Source organism: Chiloscyllium plagiosum, unplaced genomic scaffold (genome assembly GCF_037043375.1).
Source record: "Chiloscyllium plagiosum isolate Xiang-an unplaced genomic scaffold, Cpla_swu_hap1 HiC_scaffold_4, whole genome shotgun sequence".
Classification (NCBI taxonomy): domain Eukaryota; kingdom Metazoa; phylum Chordata; class Chondrichthyes; order Orectolobiformes; family Hemiscylliidae; genus Chiloscyllium; species Chiloscyllium plagiosum.
Genome location: NW_028270142.1, coordinates 54,624,663 through 54,636,818, shown reverse-complemented (window position 1 = coordinate 54,636,818; position 12,156 = coordinate 54,624,663). Strand labels below are relative to the sequence as shown.

The 12,156-nt window shown below is 45.2% G+C and overlaps 1 long non-coding RNA gene across 1 annotated transcript in view; it reads right to left on the bottom strand.

The window, feature by feature from the left end:
• The window catches only part of LOC122549581 (uncharacterized), a 57,297-nt gene extending 46,189 nt beyond the window's left edge, over positions 1-11,108 (bottom strand). Inside the window, exon 1 of the long non-coding RNA XR_006311591.2 lies at positions 11,030-11,108. This is a non-coding gene — a long non-coding RNA (uncharacterized LOC122549581). The remainder of the gene's footprint in view (positions 1-11,029) is intronic.
• Between the last annotated feature and the right edge of the window lie 1,048 nt (positions 11,109-12,156).

Here is a 12,156-nt window from a genome sequence, read left to right as displayed (position 1 = left end):
TATTTTTGTTGAGCTCTTGGAACAGCAAGGCATAAAGTCATAGAGAAGTATAGCACGGAAACAGTCCCTTCAGTCCAACTCGCCCATGCTGACCAGATTTTGTAGATAAATCTAGTCCCATTTTCCAGCATTTTGCCCATATTCCTCTAAACCTTTCCTATTCATATGCCCATCCAGATGCCTTTTAAAAGGTGAAATTGTACCAGCCTCCACCACTTCCTCTGGCACTTCCTCATACCATACACACATCACACTCTGCATGAAAAAGTTGCCCTCTGAGTCCCTTTTAAATCTTTCCCTTCTCAGCCTAAACGTATGCCCTCCAGTCTTCTGATTATTGGATAGTTCTTGCAAAGATTTGGCAGAATCCATGTCACACGATTCTATCTGGGCCAAAATAAACACTTGCTTTTCATTTAAGATGAACAGTAAAAGTAGGAACTCAATTAATAATAATCACAAAAGAGAAGCATTCCTGCAGAGCAACCACTGGTGAAATAGGAATGCATTATAAGATGGAATGTCTAATCTAACACCCAGGGTGCGTAGATCCATTACAGCTGCGCTTTTTGCCTCATCATCACAAATCCAAATATATCCGTCGCAGACTCTTTCCCAAGCATGAATAGCATGGATCATGTTCAGTTAGATGACCTCATTGCTTTGGAGGGGATTAATCATTCTGTTTATTTATTAACAGGCTGGCAAGGCCTCTGGAGCAGATGGGTACCTCCGTGATTATTTTGTCAGAAGTCTGCTCCTTCACTGTTACATATGATGCAGTGCATGAAGACCCATTTTGGTGTGGGCATGGGACGATTTCCTCGGTCCTTTTTGCATTAAATAACAAAGGGTCACTTTGACTGTTACCTTTGCACGATGATCTCACATCTTGAGTTTTGTGAAATATTTGTTTTAGCATCATATTGACTTTAAAGCAAATATTTGGACATTTGGTAATTTTACAGTTCAATTACTCCCAGCTAGTACAGTTCAGTAAGAAGAATGTATTACATTATTACTTTTTTAATTCATTCGTGCGATGTGGGTATCACTGGCTAGGCCTGAGTTTATATTGCTTACTCCTTATTGGCTTTGAAAAGGTGATCCTGAACTGCCTTCTCGAACCACTGCAGTTCATTTGGGGTTAGTAGACCCAGAATTCCAAAAGGGAGGGGGTTCTGTGCATTCAAGTTTAAGTTTAGTAAAGAAAAGGAAGTACTAATGTTTCTCAGGATATTCCCAAAGAAATTTATAGCCAATTCAGCATTTTGACCAGAGGAACACAAAAACATGCAAAGATAAAAATGGAAGTGATTTTCATTACTTAAGACGTGACCGAGCAAGCTCCCACCATCAACAAAGTGGTAATGACCAGAAAATGGATTTTGTGACATTGATTAAGGGTAAAAATTGGTCTGGCACAGGGGCCTGTGCCCGAAACGTCGAATCTCCTGTTCCCTGGATGCTGCCTGACCTGCTGTGCTGTTCCAGCAATAAAGTTTCAACTTTGATCTCCAGCATCTGCAGACCTCACTTTCTCCTAAAAATTGGTCTGACATAAATGGGAATTTGGGTTGAGAATGTGGTGCTGGAAAAGCACAGCAGGTCAGGCAGCATCCGAGGAGCAGGAGAATCGATGTTTCGGGCAAGAGCCCTCAATCAGGAATGAGGCTTGTGGGCTGAGGGATCTGGGAGATAAATGGGAGGGGGTTGGGGCTGGGTGGGGAAGGTAACTGAGAGTATGATAGGTAGATGGAGGTGAAGGTAATTGTGATAGATTGGAGAGGAGGGTGCAGCGGATAGGTGGGAAGTAAGATGGACAGGTAGGACAGGTCATGAGCTGGAAGGCTGGAACTGGGGTAAGGTGGGGGGGAGGGAAAAAGAGGAAACTCGTGAAGCTCACATTGATACTACACAGTTGGAGGGTCACAAGGCGGAAGATGAGGTGTTCTTCCTCCAGGCATCGAGTGGGAATGGAGTGGCGATGGAGGAGTCTCAGGACCTGCATGTCCTTGGCGGAGTGGGAGGGCGAGTTGAAGTGTTCGGCCATGGGGCAATGGGGATGGTTGATGGGGTGTCCCGGAGATGTTCTCTGAAGCACTCTACAAGTAGGCTTCCTGTCTCCCCGCTGTAGAGGAAGCCACATCGGGAGCAACAGATACAGTAAATGACATGTGTGGAAGTGCAGGTAAAACTCTGATGGTTATGGAAGGCTCCTTTGGGACCTTGGACGGAGGTCATCGGGGAGGTGTGGGCACAGGTTTTACAATTCCTGCAGTGGCAGGGGAAGGTGCCGGGAGGGGAAGGTGGGTTGGTGGGGGTGTGGACCTAACAAGGGAGTCGCGGAGGGAATGGTCTTTAGGAAAAGTGGATGGGGTGGGGAGGGAAATATATATCTGGTGGTGGAGTTTGTTTGTAGGTGGCGGAAATGGCAGAGGATGATGCAATGTTAATGGAGGAAGGTGAGGACCGGGGTGGGTTCTGTCCTTGTTGCAATTGGAGGGGTGGGGTTCAAGGGTGGAGGTGCAAGAAGTGGATGAGATATGCTGGAGGGCATCATCGACCATGTAGGAGGGGAAACTGTGGTCTTTGAAGAAGGAGGCTATCTGGTGTGTTCTGTGGTGGAACTGGAAGATGCAGTGGAGGCAGACGAATTGGGAATAAGGGATAGCGTTTTCACAGGAGGCAGGGTGGGAGTCTAGGTAACTGTGGAGGTCATTGGGTTTGTAGAAGATATCTGTGTTGAGTCAGTCACCACTGATGGAGATGAAGAGGTCCAGGAAGAGAAGGGAGGTGTCTGAGATGGTCCAGGTGAACTTAAGATTGGGGTGGTGGTGAAGTTGGTGAACTGTTCAACCTCCTCGTGGGAGCACAAGGTGGCGCGAATACAGTCATCAGTGTAGCAGAGGAAAAGGTGGGGGATAGTGCCAATGAGAGTGTCACTGGAGGGGTACTGGTGGGGCTGCCAGGAGAGTAAGAAATGGAGGGCTTGGAGGCCTTCGTCATGATAGATAGAGGTGTATAGAGACTGGATGTCCATGGTGAAGATGTGGTATTGGGGGCCGAGGAAATGAAAGTCTTGGAGGAGGTGGAGAGCATGGGTGGTGTCCTGAACATATAGAGTCATAGAGTCATAGAGATGTACAGCATGGAAACAGACCCTTCAGTCCAACTTGTCCATGCCGACCAGAAATCCCAATCCAATCTAGTCCCACCTGCCAGCACCCGGTCCATATCCCTCCAAACCCTTCCTATTCATATAACCATCCAAATGCCTCTTAAATGTTGCAATTGTACTAGCCTCCACTACAAACTCTGGCAGCTCATTCCATACATGTACCACCCTCTGCGTGAAAAGGTTGCCCCTTAGGTCTCTTGTATATCTTTCCCCTCTCACCCTAAACCTATGCCCTCTAGTTCTGGACTCCCTAACCCCAGGGCAAAGACTTTGTCTATTTATCCTATGCATGCCTCTCATAATTTTGTAAACCTCTATAAGGTCACCCCTCAGCCTCCGACGCTCCAGAGAAAACAGCCCCAGCCTGTTCAGCCTCTCCCTGTAACTCAAATCCTCCAACCTTGGCAACATCCTTGTAAATCTTTTCTGAACCCTTTCAAGTTTCACAACATCTTTCCAATAGGAAGGAGACCAGAATTGCATGCAATATTCCAACAGTGGCCTGACCAATGTCCTGTACAGCCGCAACATGACCTCCCAACTCCTGTATTCAATACTCTGACCAAAAAAGGAAAGCATACCAAACACCTTCTTCACTATCCTATCTACATGCGACTCCACTTTCAAGGAGCTATGAACCTGCACTCCAAGGTCTCTTTGTTTAGCAACACTCCCTAGGACCTTCCCATTAAGTGTATAAGTCCTGCTAAGATTTGCTTTCTCAAAATGCAGCACCTCACATTTATCTGAATTAAACTCCATCTGCCACTTCTCAGCCCATTGGCCCATCTGGTCCAGATCCTGTTGTAATCTGAGGTAACCCTCTTCGCTGTCCATTACACCTCCAATTTTGGTGTCATCTGCAAACTTACTAACTGTACCTCTTATGCTCGCATCCAAATCATTTATGTAAATGACGAAAAGTAGAGGGCCCAGCGCCGATCCTTGTGGCACTCCACTGGTCATAGGCCTCCAGTCTGAAAAACAACCCTCCGCCACCACCCTCTATCTTCTACCTTTGAGCCAGTTCTGTATCCAAATGGCTAGTTCTCCCTGTATTCCATGAGATCTGACCTTGCTAATCAGTCTCCCATGGTGAACCTTGTCGAATCCCTTACTGAAGTCCATATAGATCACATCTACTGCTCTGCCCTCATCAATCTTCTTTGTTACTTCTTCAAAAAACTCAATCAAATTTGGGAGACATGATTTCCCATGCACAAAGCCATGTTGACTATCTCGAATCAGTCCTTGCCTTTCCAAATACATGTCTATCCTGTCCCTCAGGATTCCCTCCAACAACTTGCCCACCACCGAGGTCAGTCTCACCTGTCTATAGTTCCCTGGCTTGTCTTTACCGCCCTTCTTGAACAGCGGCACCACGTTTGCCAACCTCCAGTCTTCCGGCACCTCACCTGCGACTATCGACGATTCAAATGTCTCAGCAAGAGGCCCAGCAATCACTTCTCTAGCTTCCCACAGAGTTCTCGGGTACACCTGATCAGGTCCTGGGGATTTATCCACCTTTAACCGTTTGAAGACATCCAACACTACCTCCTCTGTAATCTGGACATTTTGCAAGATGTCACCATTTATTTCCCTACAGTCTATATCTTCCATATCCTTTTCCACAGTAAATACTCATTTAGTATCTCCCCCATTTTTTTGTGGCTCCACACAAAGGCCTTGCTGATCTTTGTGGAGATCCTGGAAAGATGTGGAGAGTTCCTGGACCAGGGAGGATAGGACAGTATCAAGGGATGTGGAGATGAGTTCAGTGGGGCAGGAACAAGCTGAGACAATGTGTCCGCCAGGGTGGTCAGGTTAGTGACTCTTTGGTAGAACCAAAGGTAGAACCGGGTGGTGTGAGGTTCCCGAAGTATGAGGTTGGAAGCTGTGGGTGGGAGAAACTTTGAGGTGATGAGATTGTGTACAGTCTGGCAGATGATGGTTTGGTGATGGGGGGGGGGGGGTGAAGTCATGGTCGAGGGGGCAGTAGAAGAAGGCGTCTTCGAATTGGCACCTGGCTTCAGCTGTATAGAGGTCAGTGTGCCAAACTACCACTGTGCTCCCTCCCACCCCATCCACTGACTTGATGGTGAGGTTGGGGTTGGGATGAAGGGAGTGGACGGCTGCGGGGTTGCAAGGGTGAGAGGTTGGAGTGGGGGAGGTGGGTGGACAGGTTGAGACGGTCAATGTCCCAGCTCCAGTTTGAAATAAAGAGATCGAGGGCAGGTAACAGACAAGCACAGGGTGTCCAGGTGTATGGAGGCGGGAGAAGGGGTCCTCATAAGGTGGGCAGGAGTCTTGGTGGAAAAAGTAAGCCTGGAGGCGGAGGCAGCAAACAAAATGTTCAATGTCACAACGATAGGTGGGAATTTCTCTACTCTTCTTTAATAGTGCAAGGGATCTTTTGCATCCACTGATCCATCAAACAGTGACTCAGCTTAATATCTCATTTGATAAGACTTTATCCCTGGCACCACCGCACACCCCCAGTAAGTTCTGTTTTGAAGTCCCTGGAGTGAGTTGCAAACTCCACAATGGTCTGGCTCAGAGACAATGAGCTCCCTACTGAGTTACAGCACGGCCAATGAATGTTTACCCCCTATATAAATACCAACTTGAGGAAAAGCCAAGTAATTCTAGATGTTCCAGAGTTATAAAACCCTTTCTCAAGGCTATTACCACCAGGGAATATGCAGCTGATTTTCCTTTTGGTCTGGACAGCAACAGATTAAAAATGGTTTTTAATGTTTTATATTCCAACTTGGCAATCTAATACCTCAGTTGAAGTAGTCATTTCAACTTTAAGCAATCTCACTTAGATAAGTAACAATGCCGGTAAAACTAGGAGCAACCCAGCATTCCTTGTGTCCAATGATGCTGGAGAGACAGGCTCCATATTGTCTTTAATTGAATCTCTTGCACCCTATTATAACAGCATATATTTAATATAATTTCCAGGAACAAATCCCAGAGGTGATATCAGGTGACTGGGAGAAAGCAGAATGCTCAGAGCTTGATTTTCCACCCCCACTGTGTTTACAACATAACCACAAAGGAAGATTGGGCCAGGTAAATTTGATACCTCACCACATACCAATGTTAATGACATATTGAAACATTACTATGACTTTCCAGTCTGCATTGATCTTGGGGAAAGATCTTTCACCAGCAAATATTTGGAAAATTATTCCCTGTGGTTTTGTTTCATTTATGATTAATAAGTAACTTCTTGTTGATGTGGGATCCCACAAATTACATATGGGATGTGGGAGAGCCTGCCTTCACCATGGAAGAATAATGTAAATTTATAGAGTGAGCTTCTGCCCTGAGGGGGATGGTAGCGTAATGATAACATCACTGGCTTAGGAAGCTCGAAGGCCCATGTAATATTCTTAGAGCATGGGTTTGAATCTCATTTGTTGTTGGAATTTAAGTTCATTCAATAAAATCTGGAATTGAAAACTTGTTTCATGCTAAATCACAAACTATTGATAATGGTTGTAAAAAAAACCCCTAAGGTTCAACCATGTCCTTCAGGGAAGGAAATCTGCCATCCTGGTCTAGCCTACATGTGATTCCAGATCTACAACAATGCGATTGACTGTTAACTACCATCAGAAATGGCAACCATTCAGTGTGAGAGCAACTAGGAATGGGCAACTAGGAACTAGGAATGCTGACCTTGCCAGTGATGTCCACATCCCATGAAAGAAGAAAGTATGTCACCCCTCCTGAAATCCATGACCTCTAGCTTCTCACGTTGAAATTAGCTGAAGATTAGATTACTTACAGTGTGGAAACAGGCCCTTCGGCCCAACAAATCCACACCGCCCCGCCAAAGCGCAACCCACCCATACCCCGACATTTACCCCTTACCTAACACTACGGGCAATTTAGCATGGCCAATTCACCTGACCTGCACATCTTTGGACTGTGGGAGGAAACCGGAGCACCCGGAGGAAACCCACGCAGACACGGGGAGAACGTGCAAACTCCACACAGTCAGTCGCCTGAGTCGGGATGTGAACCCGGGTCTCTAGCGCTGTGAGGCAGCAGTGCTAACCACTGTGCCACCGCGCCGCCCTATGATGTCAGGAGCAGATTATTAGGGCTGAAGTAATTGGTTGCAGGGAAACTGTTAAGAATGAGGTAGTTTTTGCAGACTTGTGTCTATTTCTTAGGGTTGTTGCAAAAACTTATAAACTTCTTGCACAGTTGTAATCAGAAAGTGTTCACCTACATTCTCTATTAATGTTTGGAGAGCCTTGTACTTAATTGAAGTTAAGAAGGAGCACAAAATAAGCTTTCCACTTTACACTTAGTAGGCAAAAGCTGCAGGAGGCTAAGTGTGATATCCACGTAGCAGACGTGGCAACTCAGAGAAGCATTCCAATATCCTTCTCATGAACCTTGTTTCAGGAGGTGACACTTCAGTCATAAAAACATGTATAATCTCCACTCATTGCTGCAAGTGATTTGTAAATGAAGTCCTCAGACTTGACAGCTCTGACTGAGGCCAAGCAAATAACTACAGGTATCAATGTTTAGCTACAGATTAATTCCTGATTCTTTTGCTGGATCAGTCAATTTTCTGTCTGTTCATTTGTAAGACAATGTTGTCTTCTCCAGGTCAGCTCAGTTTGTATAATTCAATTGTGTACCCAAATTGTTGACAACATATCTTCTTTTAAAACCAATGGATTCCCCAGTGTTCTGGGATGTATTCATTTTACAGCCCAAACATAACCCTCCATAGTTACTTCAATGCAAAGGCTTTCACTGTGTCAATGTGCAGATTATTTACCATGAGTAGTGTAGCATCAAGCGTTTAAATTCATAACATGTGGACAGCTGTTCTGACGCTTTTATACTTTGTCAGTTCAGTGTCATAGCAACTTTTCAACAGCAGGTAAATGACACAGGATAGCATCTAAGCAACAAGGGATACTCAGGAATCTCACGATCCTTTGCATAGGATGGCTTTGGTCAGTGGAGCACTGCTGTGAAGCACACATGGAGACAAGGATAATAACTGAACAAGTCACCAGAATCCTCTTGATGTCTCTGGAATATGTCTCTTGATGCCCTGCAGTATGTGCCAAGAACTATTACAATGCTACTGGGACAAGCAGAAAAGGTACCACATGGTTTCATTAATGACTCTTCAATCATCTTTCTGTGTTTTAGTAAACATTTCTGTTATTTGGCTAACTACTGCTGGGACTGAGATGTCATTAAACTTCTTCAGTACAGTTGTGTTTAGCTGGCTCTTCTCTCTTTTCCTCAACCATACACCTTCCTAGCACTTCTTATCAGCTTCTGGATGAAGTTCTGCCTTTGCAGTATTGGGTTTACCTTTTTCTTTTACATTGTCTCTTTCAGTGAGTAACTGTATTTCTGCCACAGTCTAATTTGCAATAGTGGAGAGGTCACATCTATAGCATTGCAGCCAAGTGACAGTGAACACTGAACTGACAAAATATAAAATAATCACAACAGCTGTCTACACATCATGAATTCAAATGCTTGATGCAGCACTGATGACCACCCCCAGTACCTTATGGTATTTGCTACCTCTACCAGTATGCAGCATTGAGTAAGAATTATTTGAGGTAGTTCACTGCTACAAAGCTTCTTCTTCTTTGCTTTGTCTTGGGTTATCTGGTGATTGGTGGGAGAGCATATATCACTATAGAGTTTCCAAGAAGAGGCAATATTCTTCAATATGAAGAAGGTCTATTGCATATTAACCATAAATACAACTGGGTCTTCTGTTCTGAATGATACAAGAATGATATCAGACCAGAAACATTTACTCTGTTTCCCTCTCCACAGATGCTGCCAGGCCTGCTGAGTTTCTCCTACAATATGTTTGTTTCAGATTTCCAGCGTTTGCAGTATTTAGCCCTTATATCAGTACAACAATATTTGGTTAGGCATAGGTTAGGCAGTTAGGAACTGGCAATTATCCCTCTACTCCATCTGAAAGTAGAGCTCCCGGTATCCATGCACACACAGACTGTTGTGATATCAGTGGAATGGATAGAGCCAATGTAACATGAACAATCAGAACCGTCACCTTATACAACAGAGGACAGTTGTTTAATTGTGCCCTGGCGAAGCAGGGGGCGAAAGGAAATGGAAAGGATACAGTGAACTCGGGAATGGAAAACAATGCATAGTCTTTGCACCTGACAAAAATTGTCTCTAACTTGGGAATTTCCATTCTGAAATTCAAAGCAGGTCTCTGGTTGCCACCATGTATAGCCGCTCACCTTTAAATGACATTGATGCAACGTGATACTATCGACAATAAAAATGTTGACATTCCTGAAGCATTCCTCAGCCCCACTACTGATGTCATTGCATTATATTATTCACATGAATAGCAGTTCTGATGGCTTGATTAAGGAGTGGCGTGTTAATTCTAATCCAGCGATACAGACTCAAAGGCTTATTCTTGTGCATTTCCACAAATTCTCACTGATTCCATCAAGGCAGCAGAACCTCCCACCAAGGGTTTTGGAACTATTCCAGTTCCCTTGAAGAAAGGGAGTTGCTTGTTTTCACACAGACGTCAGCATGCTGCTGGCTGCAAGATATTGTCAATAATGCATGCACCACTTTCCAGGTGGTTCCAGCTTACAGTCACCACATCAAAACAACCTTCATCGCCCATGACTTCCACTTGAATGACAGAGGTCAGCAGCAAGGAATTTGCTTCTTTCTAAACATTCAAGTAAAGTGTCTGCGTTTACAGAGCATATTTTTTTAAAAACTACATAAGTACTGCACCCCTTTCAAAATGTTTAAATCCACGTCAACACATTCTATAGATAGTTTCTCATGACGCAATGAATAAATGAACTGCTCAAGAGAGAACTGGTCCATAAAGAGTGAGGAATGTCCAATGTTCAATTTATGATCTGCTAACGGACAGAATAATTGTGGGAGTGCTAAAATTAGTTGCAGATCCCCAGGCACAAGAGAGGTTAAAAAGCAACAAAGATTGCCACAGGTCATCACTATTCTCACCCACATTAAACAAACATCATTTGGGGTGGCACAGTGGCTCAGTGGTTAGCACTACAGTCTCACAGCACCACAGACCTGGGTTTGATTCCAGCCTCAGGCGACTGTATGTGTGGAGTTTGCATATTCTCCCTGTGTCTGCGTGGGTCCCACCGGGTGCTCCGGTTTCCTCCCACAATCCAAAGATGTGCAGGTTAGGTGGATTGGCCATTCTAAATTGCCCATAGTGTTAGGTGCATTAGTCAGAAAGGAATGGTCTGGGTGGGTTACTCTTCAGAGGGTCGGTGTTGACAAGTTGGGCCAAATGGGAAACCAACCTAATCCTTAATAATAATAGTCTCCACCATAGCCATACAGAATCCCAATTGTGTGGTAACAGGCCATTCTGCCCATCGAGTCCACATTGACCCTCTGAAGAGCATCCCACCCACTAAACTAGCCCTGTAATCCCACATTTTCTATGACTAAACCACCTAGCCTGCTCATCCTTGGACGCAATAGGCAGTTAAGCATGGGCAGTCCTCCCAACCTGCACCTCATTGGACTGTAAGAGGAAACCGGAGCACCTGAAACAAGCCCACGCAGGCACAGGGAGAAGGTGCAAACTCCACACAGACATTTGCCTGAGGATCGAATTGAACCCAGGCTCCTGGTGCTGTGAGGTAGAAATGCTAACCATTGAGCCACTGTACAACTCTTAAAATAAAATAGAATGCAGACAGCCTGTGTGCACTGGTGGCGTGTTAAGGCTACACAGCAAGTTAAACCCTCATTGTCACAGCTTACACATGAAAAAAAGAAACTTACTTAGAATGTCCCAAAAGTATTCACAGCCAATTAGTTAACTTCCAAAGTATAGTCACAGTTGGTTTGTAGATACATTGGCAGTCATTTTGCCTACAGCAAAGCCCCATAAATAACAAGGAGATGACTGAGCAGTTAATCTGTTTGTAGTTGGTTTGATGGATAAATATCACCCTGTACACCAAGCAGAACACTCTGCCCTTATTTGGCTGTAGTTTAATGTCTCATCTGAAAGGCAGAATAGGCACTCGGGCTTGGTATCAAATGGCACACTTGCTGACTAGCCATGTTTCACATGTTTCCAAGGCAAATTCCACTTATTCAGAAGTGAGTGACATGCCTGGCTCCTACCCCTGTTGCAGTAGGGCATCAGTGCCTCTGTGCACAATGAAAAAGATTGCACATTCCACCTGCAGCATTGTTCAACAAAATCCCCTGTCCCCCAGCAAAGAAACAGCAGAGAGGAGGGATGTAGATGAGGTTACAGGAGTGCCAACATACAATGGGTGGGGGTGAAAGATTGTGAATGTGTTCTGAGAAGGTAGGAAAGAAGAGTAGGAAAACATTAGGACTGTAGATGCTGGAGATCAAAGTCAAGAAACACACAGCAGGTCGGGCAGCATCCGAGGACGAGGAGAATCAACATTTTGGGCATAAGCCCTTCATCAGGAATGAGGCTTCTGGGCCAGGGTGTGAGAGATAAATGGGAGGAGGGTCTGGCAGGAGGTAAGGTAGCTGGGAATGCAATAAGTAGATGAAAGTGGGGGATAAGGTGATAGGTCAGAGAGGAGGGTGGAGCGGATAGATGGGAAAGATAATGGACAGGTCAAGAGGACACTGCCGAGTTGGAGGCTTGGGACTGGGATAAGGTTGGGGGAGGGGAAGTGAGGAAGCTAGTGAAATCTGCATTGATCTCATGTGGTTGCAGGGTCCCAAGACAGAAGATGAGGCGTTCTTCCTCCAGGCATCGGGTGGTTAGGGTTTGGCAGTGCAGGAGGCCAAGGACCTGCATGTCCTTGATGGAGTGGGTGGGGAGTTGATGTGTTCAGCCACGGGGCATTGGGGTTGGTTGGTACAGGTGTCCCAGAGATGTTCTCTGAACCAATCCACAAGTTGACGTCCTGTCTCCC